The sequence below is a fragment of the Cibotium barometz genome, chromosome 63, assembly GCF_041138505.1.
Source record: "Cibotium barometz isolate CiBa-2024 chromosome 63, ASM4113850v1, whole genome shotgun sequence".
Taxonomy (NCBI): domain Eukaryota; kingdom Viridiplantae; phylum Streptophyta; class Polypodiopsida; order Cyatheales; family Cibotiaceae; genus Cibotium; species Cibotium barometz.
The window spans coordinates 19,893,534-19,906,747 of record NC_141108.1 but is presented as its reverse complement, the minus strand read 5'-3'; positions in this window follow the sequence as shown (position 1 = coordinate 19,906,747).

Sequence of the window (13,214 nt, the reverse complement as noted above, 5' to 3'; positions counted from 1 at the left end):
CCCCTCACGGAATGAACCTCCCATGGAAAAGATGTTGAAACTAGATAGCTTGACAGGAGGGTTATGGGTGGGAGTTGGAGTTGGAGTTGGGTTGGTTGGAGAGGTGGTTGGGTTTGGGCTAATTTACATTGTTGCCCAAATTGCCCACTAAATGAGGGGTCTTGATTGACTTACGAGCCTTCTCTTAAAATCTAGCATGGCTAAGGTAGCTCATAACACACGATTAAACTCATAATTCCATATTAGAATGATAAAGGGGCTTGAAATATGATCAAGCATGGCTAAGGTAGCTCATAACACATGATTAAACTCATAATTCCATATTAGAATGATAAAGGGGCTTGAAATATGATCAAGCACACTACGAAAAAAGACTAAAGGGATCACAATAACACAAGAACACACAAATTTTCATTTGTAATCAAGCTTCAAAATGATCATAGGAGTGCATCATTATATAGCTCAAAAGAGCTTACCCTCATCTCCTTCTAGCCATCCAAGTGGCACCACATAAAGTGAACACATATCACTCATCCTTATCCACATGTAAAGTCAACACTTTGATAGCATCCATGAACTGATTAGAATCTTCTAGACTCTAACCATTCCCTTTTACATTTTCTAAAAGTTCTAACCTTTAAACTTTTGCACATCCATTTCTCATAAGGTACACACACTCCCCATACATGGACAGGACATACCCAAGGCTTCATTTACCTTACTCCCACATACATGTGACCCATACATAACATGATGGTAGCACTATATTTAAACATCCCCCCCTTGGTGCCTAAATGGGTCTCATCCCAAGAACGTACACACACTCCCCATACATGGACATGACATATCCAAGGCTTCATCTACCTTACTCCCACATACATGTGTCGCATACATAACATGATGGTAGCAGCATATTTAAACACCTCCCCTTGGTGCCTAAATGGATCTCATCCCAACAAGAAGGTAATGTGACATACATGACATGACATGACACATTCTTTACCCCCCTCTTTCATGTAACAGAGTGGTGAACGTACGTACATGTGGTTGCATGGCCTACATCATCGTGGTGATGACCAGAGGTAACATACATCATCATTACATAACATGAACATAGACAACATCATAATATAAAGACATAAATGGACATATCATGTAGCTCAAACATGGCCACAATGTGCCTCTCCTCGGCACCACTCTCGAAAAATAGATTCTTGCATCATGTGGTTCTTCCCATGAACACAAAAAAAAAAATACTCCTTCACATAATATTTCATGCATATGTATATGTACTTAATAAAAGGGCCACATGTGAAGAGACCCTTTTAGGGGATAAGATAAAAGGGCCACATGTGAAGAGACCCTTTTAGGGGATAAGATAACCCTTAGGGTTGGAGATTTTTCAAAAAAAAATCTTTTAGTGTTGATTTTCTCTACTTGTCCTTGATTGCTATAGAGCAACTATAGTTGTGCACTGCTACTCCCTTTGCACTACAACTCCTTCTTAGACTGTACTTCAAACTTCAACTCCTCCATTAGTGTTAATTTTCTATTATTGTCATTGATTGTTATAAAGCAATTGTAGCTGTGCACTGTTACTCCCCTTGCACTACAGCTCCTCCTTAGACTATACTTCAAACTTCAACTTCAAAATCTCTTGCTTGAGCTTATCTATATTTGGGTCTTAACACAAGTTGGCACCTACATCGGTAGCATTTCTTAACTCCAATTGTTATTGCCCCTGCGTGAGGAAGCCTCGGATTTGTAGTCCCACCAGTCGACCTAGGCAAAGTCATCTATGCTCTTTGTTCTCTCTGTGCCACGTGTGCCTCTACCACATCCTCTCTTCTACTCCAAAGCTTGAGATTTGGTAATTAGTTGCAGTGTTTACTGCTCAAGTTTCCAAGCTCCTTCTCTGACGTATTCACTAGGGTGTTGACAATGAAGCTTTGTCACTCTATTCTCTCTTTCTGATAGCCTCTTTGACAAATCTTGCTAATGTTGAGTTCATATCACCTCTTGTTTCTATGAGAGGAGAAGAATACACCTAGTCTAAGATGAAAGAAATGGAAAGAAGAACCCTAAGACTAATGCAAAGCTGAAAATATAAGCTAATATCTAATCACTCCCTAATGCATTTCCACCCCAACCAAGCTTGATACCTTGTTAAAATATAGTATGGCTAAGGCGGCTCATGACACACGATTAAACTCATAATTATAGATTAGAATGATAAAGAGCCTTGAAATATGATCAAGCACACTAAGCCAGACTAAAGGGCTCACAATAACACATGAACACACAAATTCTCATTCATAAATCAAGCTTCAAACATAGGAGTACATCATTATATAGCTCAAAAAGGCTTACCCTCAACTCCTTCTACCCATCCAAGTGGCACCACATAAAGTGGACACATCTCACTCATCCTCATCCACATGTAAAGTCAACACTTTGACATCATCCATGACCTCATTGGAATCTTCCACCATTCCCTTTTACATTTCACTAAACTTTCTAACCTTCGCACATCCATTTCTCCTAAGGTACACACACTCCCCGTACATGGACATGACATATCCAAGGCTTCATTTACCTTACTCCCACATACATGTGCCCCATACATAACATGATGATAACACCATATTTCAACAGCTTCTTCTCCATAAGATTGGTGTCGCCCTGGGTTCCTTGTGAGAACTCATCGAGGTTTCTTCCTTATCTTTAGGCTTATGGATTTGGAAAAAGGTGAAGGCCTCATGTGCCTCATCCATGGAGATGTCCTATGGGTAATCCATATGGATGGTCTAAATGGTGGTGAGGACTTGTTTGAGGTAAGAGTAGACTGCATGATATAGTCAAAGTATACCTAGTATGTTGTACTAAGTATTAGGCATGGAGAGAGCTGGCAAAAAGTAGACTTTATTGCTTAGCGGGTTTTCATGGCAATTATGGCTGAGTGAAGTGAGTTTGCATGGATGGGGTAGTTAAGGCCAAGTGGTGCCATGAGATTGAGGAAATGATCTTACTCATTAAAGAGTGTGGAGTAACACCAACAACAACAACAGGTGGTAGAAGTGTATGGGATTCCATGGAGTATAGTAGTGTAGTGTCCCTAAAAAGAGATGGCTTAGTCAAGAAGAATAGGGTGGTGAGGGTGGGTTACTATGCAGTGTTGATGTGTTGATGTGGGCTAAGATGGTGTGGAAGGTGGGTTACTATGCAGTGTTGATGTGTTGATGTGGGCTAAGATGGTGTGGAAGGTGAGGGTGGTTAGGGTGGGTTACTATGCAGTGTTGATGTGTTGATGTGGGGCTAAGATGGTGTGGAAGGTGGGGACAAAAATAGGATTTGAGAAAAAGATATTGAATTAAATAAAATATAGAGCTAGGGTGGTGTGGTTGATGAGGGTAAGGGTATCCATGGGAGACTAGCTCATGATTGGAAAATTATCGAGGTCTATAGCCCATGAGAGAAGCATGTCTAGCTTCCTTTAGTTTCTCTCTTCCAATGGGGTATCATCCAAGGCAAGGGTCTATGTTTTATGAATTTTAGCATATGCTTCGGTTATTAGGGTTTCTTTGAGGGAGGAGGAGATCTTGGTAGACTTTCTCCCTAGCAACCACTTTGCTCACTCTACAATGTTGTTCTCCTTTTGAAAATCCATGAGTGTTTTGCACACTGAGGTTATTCTCCTCTTGGAAATCTATGAGAGTTTTGGTGGCTTCATGTGTTGCAACAATGAGAGCAATGTCACAATCCTTGGCAAATTAGTTAGCCACACAAGCTACTTGGGCCTCTTCAACTTTCACTTACTTGAGCTCATCTAGGAGTTAGTCTCCTTCAACTTCATTTGAAAAGATGCAGGGAGGAAGAGAGCTTGAGCTCTTGCAAGCACACACACACTCACACAAACCCTAGAAGAGAACACACAAGATGAGAGACTGAAAATTATTCTTCGTTTTCTCAACAAAAGGGTTCTATACCAAAAGATAAGGGAAATACAACATAAGTACTAAAGTACTATGTACATGTAGTCCATAATGTGAACACGCTAAGTGAATGTAAGAATATGGCACAACAAAAATAGATACAGCAAGAGAAAGTACACTAGACAATGCAATAGAGAGAATGGAGAGAATTATAGAGAGAATGGAGAGAATTTTAAAATTCTGATTATACCAAACAAGAGATAGGTACAATATGATGGTGTTGTCCACCCGTGCGCTCTAGTGTAGAGCTTAGATAGTGATCTAGAAAAACTCTGGATGGAGGGCGTACTGAGAGTATAGGGAATATATGCTCACAAGCATTGGATACCTTTGCTTGTGCCAACTATGTCCATTTATAGTGCTACAGGTAGTGCAGTGGACGTGTCCAAGACGTGTCCAAGCATTGGATACCTTTGCTTGTGCCAACTATGTCCATTTATAGTGCTACAGGTAGTGCGGTGGACGTGTCCAAGACGTGGGCGGCTATGCTACATTGACACGGCTCACTACCCATTTATAGTGCTACAGGTAGTGCGGTGGATGTGTCCAAGACATGGGCGGCTATGCTACATTGACACGGCTCACTACCCATGTATTCATAACGTGTCCCCATCCACTGCCCATCGCCCCCCACTAATGATGAACTTAGCTCCCGTGAGAATATTCCCAGACCCCAACTAACGCTTGTACCCCTCATTATCTCCTAACCATCAATGGTCACAAACTATGACCCCTTCGCGTATCTAAGCTAGGGTTCCCACTAAAGGTATGTGCACCAATGGCTTCTCATAATGGGGGCCATACAAATGTACACCACACATCAATGCGAGACACATGCTGAGAGAGGCGAGCATTGAACATATACTAACAGTGAGTGAGCTAGCAAGATAGGTATCCCATAACTCAGTGTGGTGCTAGCTTTAGAGTCACTAGCAAAGATCTATCATGTCAGCATCCTACCAAACACTCTCTAGGACTCCAAGCATAGTCCAGAATCTATGAAGCTTCTTTGCTCTGAGGGCTTTCATGTCAGCTACCTCTTCCTCTGTGCTAACATACCTGAGATCAATGTTTCCTGTGCTAAGACCCTCTCTCTGATGAAGTGATAATGGACCTTTATGTGTTTAGTCCATACATGAAAAATCAGGTTCCTCGCCAAATGTATACTGCTAAGGTTGTCACAATAGATGATAACCTGTCTGTCAACCTATTAAATTTGCAGCAATATGATGAGCTATGGTGGATCAAATGCTAGAATCAACATCATTAGAAAAGAGATTAGATGATAATTAAGATGTGATTAGTGAGCAATTAACTGATAGCTTAATGTAGGCATGGATAATCAAAAACCAGCAAATTCTCATTAGGCCAATGCTTCAATTTATAGAGTTTACATCCAAGCATCTAATCCCATTGATTTCTCCTTGATTCACTCCACCTCTTTTGCTTGATTCTTTCCACCTCCTCTCCCAGAATATCTCCACCTCTTTTTCTTGATTCACTCCTCCTCTTTTGCTTGATTCTTTCTACCTCTCCCAAAATATCTCCTCTTTTGCTTGATTCTTTCTACCTCTCCCAAAATATCTCCACACCTCCTAAATCTCCTCATGCTACCCTTTATTCTCTCCCAGTAGATACTTCTCACCTTTTCACATATTCTCTCACATTTACAGATTCTCTTTTACAGCCTCTTGCTAAGGGCTTATTCCCGCATACACCCTATTCACTTGTATATTTCAACACCTCCCCTTAAGTGAATACTCCTAGCACACTTGGACCCTATACCAAGTTTCCCTCTTACTTGATAGTCCGCGACCAATGCCTAGCATACCTCCCCTTACGTGAATAATCCTAGCACACCTAGACCCTATACCAAGTTTCCTTCTTACCAACTAGTGCCTCAAGTCCCTAAACTCATAGTCCTTGACACACTCTCTCTCTATGTGTCCAAGGCTACTACAAGTACCCGTGACCTTGGCTAAAGTGCTCACACATACATCTACCACATGGCCTACATCATCGGTGGCTCAGAGGTGGTTTTACTCTGTTGGGGCGGCAGGTTACATTGGGTTGTGGGGTTTCTCTCTCTCTCTCTCTCTCTCTCTCTCTCTCTCTCTCTCTCTCTCTCTGAGATTTTCACATGGCTCCTCACTTCTTGGAGCCTCACATCTTCTCTTGTCTTCAGTCTTCTTGTCGTGGTGGGTGGAGGCAGCTTCTCTTCACGCATCCATGTCTTCCTTCAATGGTTCGTCTAGCTCTTCTTCTCGGTGTTGATCTTCCTCTTGGAAAGAGATGTTCTTCTTCTTTTATGGTGACTGGGGCCACGAGCTTGTCCGTCAGCTCTTGCTCCATGTGAGCAACATGTTTTAATGTTTTGTTGACAGTTCTTTTGGGATTTTGATGTTTATCTTGTGTCATTATGCAATGCAAACCCAAATCTATGGGGGAGGTCTTGCCTCTTGCCTTATTCTAGACAAGGGTAGTGTTTAATCCCATTTTTACAAATGATGCAATCACCCATGTGTGCCCAATACATAATGCATATAACATTCATTCTTATGCACATTCCCAAATGCAACTCTGGCTGTGAATAATCTTGAATTTGAGTGTGATTTGCAGGTATTGACCAAGGGGTAAATGCAAGATGATGATTACCACAAATTTATCAGCATAATTTTACCAAAAATTATATTAAACCAAGGGTGGTAACAAATCTGTACAGAATGGTTGGAGTATCAAACCATCTTCGAATTGCAATCTGAAGTTATAGGGATCTGTATTAGATACCTAATGGTTAATTTGTACCCTCAATTGTACCAAAATATAGTGATTAGTGCTAGTAAATTAATCCTCCATTTTGTGTGCAAAAAATAGAGTATGCGGGGAGTCCAGATATATGAGGCCTTAGAGTTCAAATAAGCTCAAATCCTTTCAAGGCCATCAATAGCAATTAGTCTAGTAGAGGATTAAGCCAAGAAACACAAGATTTGACCATCTTCAAATTGCAATCTGAAGTTATAGGGATCTATATCAGATACCTAATGGTTAATTTGTACCCTCAATTGTACCAAAATATAGTGATTAGTGATAGTAAATTAATCCTCTATTTTGTGTGCAAAAAATAGAGTATGCGGAGAGTCCAGATATGAGGCCTTAGAGTTCAAATAAGCTCAAATCCTTTCAAGGCCATCAATAGCAATTAGTCTAGTAGAGGATTAAGAGAAGAAACACAAGATTTGACCAAACATTGAATGCTTAATCTTTGTTTTACCAAAGTCACCTGCTGGCAGATTTGATGAAGAGCGTGGATCTCACTGTAGACTTGATCAAATCTAAATCTGTCTTCACCAGCTTGTAGAGCACACTTGAAAACCCCTAGGGCCAAGAGGAATTAGAGCCATTGCATCTAGAGCAGCAGAGATCTCATATTTTCTTCAGAAAAAAAGCGCTGGAAAAATCATTTGATTGAATGGGCTGAAGCCCAATGGTTATGGCTATGTGTGGCTAGAGTGGTTTGGACTAATTTGATGTATGAAGGGAGAGAGAGCTCCTCCACCAGCTGGGGGTATAGAGGCTACTTTGAAAAAGAGGTAAAAATCTTAATTATCTATTAATCCTAATTAGCCAAGTGATTAGCAAGATAATGGACTCACAAATTGATGGTTTCTAGGCTAGGCTTTGATACCATGTTAAATTTGTAGCAATGTGATGAGCTATGGTGGATCAAATGCTAGAATCAACATCATTAGAAAAGAGATTAGATGATAATTAAGACATGTGATTAGTGGCAATTAACTGATAGCTTAATGTAGGCATGGATAATCAAAAACTAGCAAATTCTCATTAGGCCAATGCCTCAATTTATAGAGTTTACATCCAAGCATCTAATCCCACTAATTTCTCCTTGATTCACTCCACCTCTTTTGCTTGATTCTCTCCACCTCTCCAAGAATATCTCCACCTCTCCCAGAATATCTCCACCTCTTTTGCTTGATTCTCTCCACCTCTCCCAGAATATCTCCACACCTCCTAAATCTCCTCATGCTACCCTTTATTCTCTCCCAGTAGATACTTCTCACCTTTTCACAGGTTCTCTCACATTTACAGCTTCTCACCTTTTCACAGGTTCTCTCACATTTACAGCTTCTCACCTTTTCACAGGTTCTCTCCTAGTAGATACTTCTCACCTTTTCACATGTTCTCTCACATTTACAGCTTCTCTTTTATAGCCTCTTGCTAAGGGCTTGTTCCTGCACACACCCTATTCACTTATATATTTCAACACAACCTGTAGCCCCAAATCACCAAGTAGCTTGCACAACCAAGCTACCTCACATGCTGCCATTGCAGCACCCCTATACTCTACCTCTGTACTCGACAAGGCAATTGTTGGTGGCTGCTTCTTGTTGCTCCATGTCATAGCACCACTTCCAAAGGAGAACATAAATCCACTGGTAGATCTCCTATCTGTAATACTACTAGCCCAATCTACATCGATGTATCCAAACACTTGCAACTCTATACCAGTCTCATAAAAGAGACCATAGTCTACTGTAGACTTCACATAGCATGATGTGTGCCTTACACCATCCAAATGTGGCTTCCGAGGAACCTAAATAAATTGATTCTCTAATCCAACTGTATAGTTCAAATCTGGCTTGGTGATCATTATGTAAATCAAGCTACCCACCACTAAGTGGGGTTCTCCCAAATCTCACTCACAACTACACTCAACTTGCCATTTAAATCTAATGGCATAGAAATTGGCTTACAACCTGCCACACCATATTTGGACAGCATGTCCAATGCATACTACCTCTGTGAGATAGTCATATGCCCTTAGCCATTCTAATAACCTCAATGCCAAGGAAGTATCTCAGCTCACCCAAATCCTTCATGTCAAATTTTTGCTTGAGGAGACATTTTACACTCTCAACTTCCTCTCCTCTATCACCCCCAACAATCAAGTCATCCACATAGATTGTGATGACCACAAGGTTCTTATCACTTTTTTGCAGATAGAGTGAATGATCCAAATCTGCCACATGAAAGCCAATGGTGATAAGATATTGTTCTATCTTATCATGCTATGCTCTCAGTTCCTGTTGCAACCCATATAAAGCTTTAACTTGCATACAAAATCAGGGTGACCCACATCTTCATAACTTGGTGGCTGATCTATATACACTTTTTTTTTCCAAATCACCATGCAAGAACGCATTGTTAACATCCATTTGCTGTAAAACCCATCCTTTTGATGTAGCCATGATGTAGCCACCGCAAACAAATAACAGCTCTCATGGTAGCCATCTTGGAAACAGGGCTGAACGTCTCCTCATAATCAATGCCATAAGTTTGAGCATAACCTTTGGCAACCAATCTTGCTTTATACTTGCTAATACTTCCATCTGAGTTGTGCTTTATTTTATACACCCACTTGCATCCAATATCCTTCTTGTCCTCAGGCAATGGCACCAAGTCCCAAGTCTCGTTTGCATCCAATGCAGCCATTTCTTCATCCATGGGTTTCTCCCAATCTAAATTCCCAACAGCTTCTTCAAAACATGTGGGTTCAACATCTTGCACAACTTTAGCCATATATGTATAATGATGAGTGACATAACCATTATATGTCAACCTATCAAGAGGTTTTTTGAATCTCCCTGACTTGTGTCGTCCATGATCACTACCTGGCATTTTTGCAGCTTCTCTTGTCTTTCTTACACTAGCTGTTCTAATAGTTGGAATCCCAATCTCATCATCAAGACTCTCCTCCCTCCAAGCCACTAGACTCTCCATCAACATAAGATTGCCATGCAAAAATGTCGGGCATACCAAGAGGCTCACCAACCTTCTCTTTGCCTTTTCATGATGTATCAACTACATTTTTAGGACTAGTACTTTGACGTAGCCTGCCACTCCATGGTCTATCAATAGACCCAACAAAAGAGGACTCTCCTGGTCCACTCAATGACTATGATTGCTGACTTGCATTATGTGCAATCACATTTCCAGTTACATCAAGCTCAATGGCATCTTTTTCAATAGCATACCAGCTACTTATTTCATCAAACACAACATCTTTTCTTACCCTCAACTCACGTGTAGTAGGGTTGTAGCATATGTATCTCCTTTGCTCAAGGGAATATCCAATAAACACACATTTTTCTACCTTTGGATCTAGCTTCGTACGCAACTCATTTGAAACATGCACATAGGCAATACATCCAAAAAGTTTCAAGTGAGACAAATCAAGTTTCTTGCCACCACCAGTGAACTTCTCCTCTGGTGTTATAGCATGTATGGCTGTAGTAGGAGTCCTGTTCATGATATAAACTGATGTAGAAACAGCTTCAGCCCAATAGCTATGCGGCATATTCTTTTCTATCATCAATGCTTGTGCTATCTCTGTAATGTGCCTTTTCTACTCAGCAACTCCATTCTGCTACAGAGTGTACCTACATGTAAATTATCTCTAAATGCCATTCTTCCCCACAAAAAATCAGAGAGCTCATTGGAGAAATACTCTCCCCCTCCATCTCACCTTAGGCACTTCACATGCTTTCCTGTTTGCTTTTCAGTCATCACTTTGAAATTCTAAAAATGAGTGAAAACTTCACTCTTGTCCTTCATGAAATACACCCACACTTTCCTCATATGATCAATGAATGTTACATAATACCTGCAGCTACCCATAGACATAGTTTTTATAGGACCCCATACATCTGAATGCACCACATCTAGTATATTCCTGCTCACATTTCTATCATGTGGAAAGACATGCTTTGTTTGCTTTCCAAATTGACATGCTTCACATACTTTCTACATACCATCAACTTTAAACTTAGGCAGCCCTATCACGATTTCTTTAGTCTACATAGACTTCATTCTTTACACATTTATATGCCTAACTCTCTTATGCCAAATGTCTGTAGAAGCAAAAACTCCTGAACCTTGTGCAAACATTGCAGCTTTCACTTCAGGAATATTTACATCTAGTGTAAACATCATGCCCACTCTATTGCCTTTTGCAACAAACCTGCACTTGTCTTTAAAGTCTTCGACGACAACCAACATCAAGGTTAAAGTGCACCTGCAAACCCTGCTCAATCATCTGGCCAACAGAAACCAAATTCTTTATAGTATTTGGAAAACGTGAAGTACATCTGCAAGATACTTCACATTACCATTCTGCATAGACAATGGCACATTTCCAACATGGGCAATTGGATGTGTAATATCATCCCCTGTTTCAACAAAACCTGGCTTTTTAGGATTTTTCATATCCTTGAACCACTCACCATGAATGGTCATGTGATTCGAAGCACTCACCATGAATGGTCATGTGATTCAAAGCACCTGAATCCACATACCATACATCATCATTGCACGATGCGGATACATCATTTTTCAACACAACATTAAGCACATATCACATATAACAAACAATCTTTCATTGTCCTTATCACTTTGGCTAGAGGATGCATAATTATTTTGCCACTTCTCATGTCATTTTTCTTCTTATAGCAATCTACCTGCACATGCCCATATTTGCCACAGTAAAAACAGCCTCATGTATCATTTTGCTACCTTTGCCAACGTTCACGACCTCTTTGACTCCCCCTGCCCCCTTTGAACTGGCCTCTTCCACCTATGTGTTGTGATTCATGGGACTGTTGTTGTTGTGCTGACCATAATTTTGATTACCTGTTCAGTCACCACCTTGGCCACGGCCTTGGCCTCTACCTCGTCCTCTACCTGCACTTGTGTGGAAGGCCTATTACTCCGAACTGCCTTTGGTTTCTAAAGATTGGTCTTCACCCAAACTCTTTTCTTCAATGATCAACATTGACACTAAATCTGTAAAGTTGGGAATGTTCTCCCGAGTCTCAATAGATGTCTTGAATGCCTTGTATTATGGCCTAAGACCACATAGACATACTTCCACCTCATCATCAACAACAGAAACACAAATAGATGTAGGGATTACATAATGCCCTTGATCTTCAAGGCATAATCATTCACAGATATGTTTTTCTTCTCCACAGTATGAAGCTCATTCTTCAACTGAATCTTCTGTGCCTTGGTGTAGTTAAAGGTTCCACCTTGCAAGCCTTGGTGAAGAACAATGGGAATGGATCTTGTCTGCATTTCTTCGAAAGAGGTTAAGGCATGGGGGTATCAATAGAACATGGTGCCACAAGGCACAAATGGGCTAGCTGAGCATAGGGACAGGAAGCTCTTTGTGTCAAATTCCTAATGGTGGTGAGCCCCCCATAGGTGATCATTTGTCTCAAATTACTAGTGGTGGTGAACCCATCATTTGTCTCAAATTTCTAATGCTGAACCCACCAACATTAAGTGTTGATGAAGATCTTCTAGTTGATAATTCTTGACCTGGCAAGTTGGTGAGTGTAGTAACAATATTACTAAACTCCTCCTAGGGTAAGCTCTTTAAGATAACTCCTATAATTACATCCTCCTCAATGGTCTTCTTGATACCTAAGCTATATAAGAATGTTTTTCACATAATTAAGATGAGTTGAAAGAGAATCAGCTAGGTTCATTTTCAGCTCAAAGAACTTTATGAGAAAACTGAACTTTGAATTCTCTGATTGAGCCCCAAACAATGTATCTAGAGGGTTCCAGGCTTCATAGGAGGTATCCTTTCCATCTCTAGGACATATATATTTATCATTGATACCCAAGGCAATGATTTCCCAGTGCCTTTTTGTCTTTGCTTATCCAAATGACCTTGTTGGACTAGGTACAAAAATGGAGTGATTAGATATCACAATACCTTTTATATGATTTTCCATAAAAGAATGCCCTGAATAAAGATAAGATATGTCACCTTATCAAGTTAGCCACACCTTACCAAAATTGATAAATGAGCAACTATATAATCTAGGTAAAGATAATTTGCTAAGATGATGTGTGTGAGAAGATGACTTTGTGATGCTTTAGAAGAAGCACACTCTAGAATTGCAAGAGGACATTTTGTTGTGGTGGCAAAGTTACTACAAGGTTCTCTAGGTAGGTTTATGGTATTCAATGTTGTTTGGTGATGCCATGGAAGTTATCAGAGGATATGAGGAGTATCTTATATCACAACAAATGGATAGAATGCCACTCACACCAGTCATAGTCACAACCTTCTGAAAAATGGGAAATTGACTTTGTAGGACCTACTATCAACCTTGTTGATGCACACATGTCCTG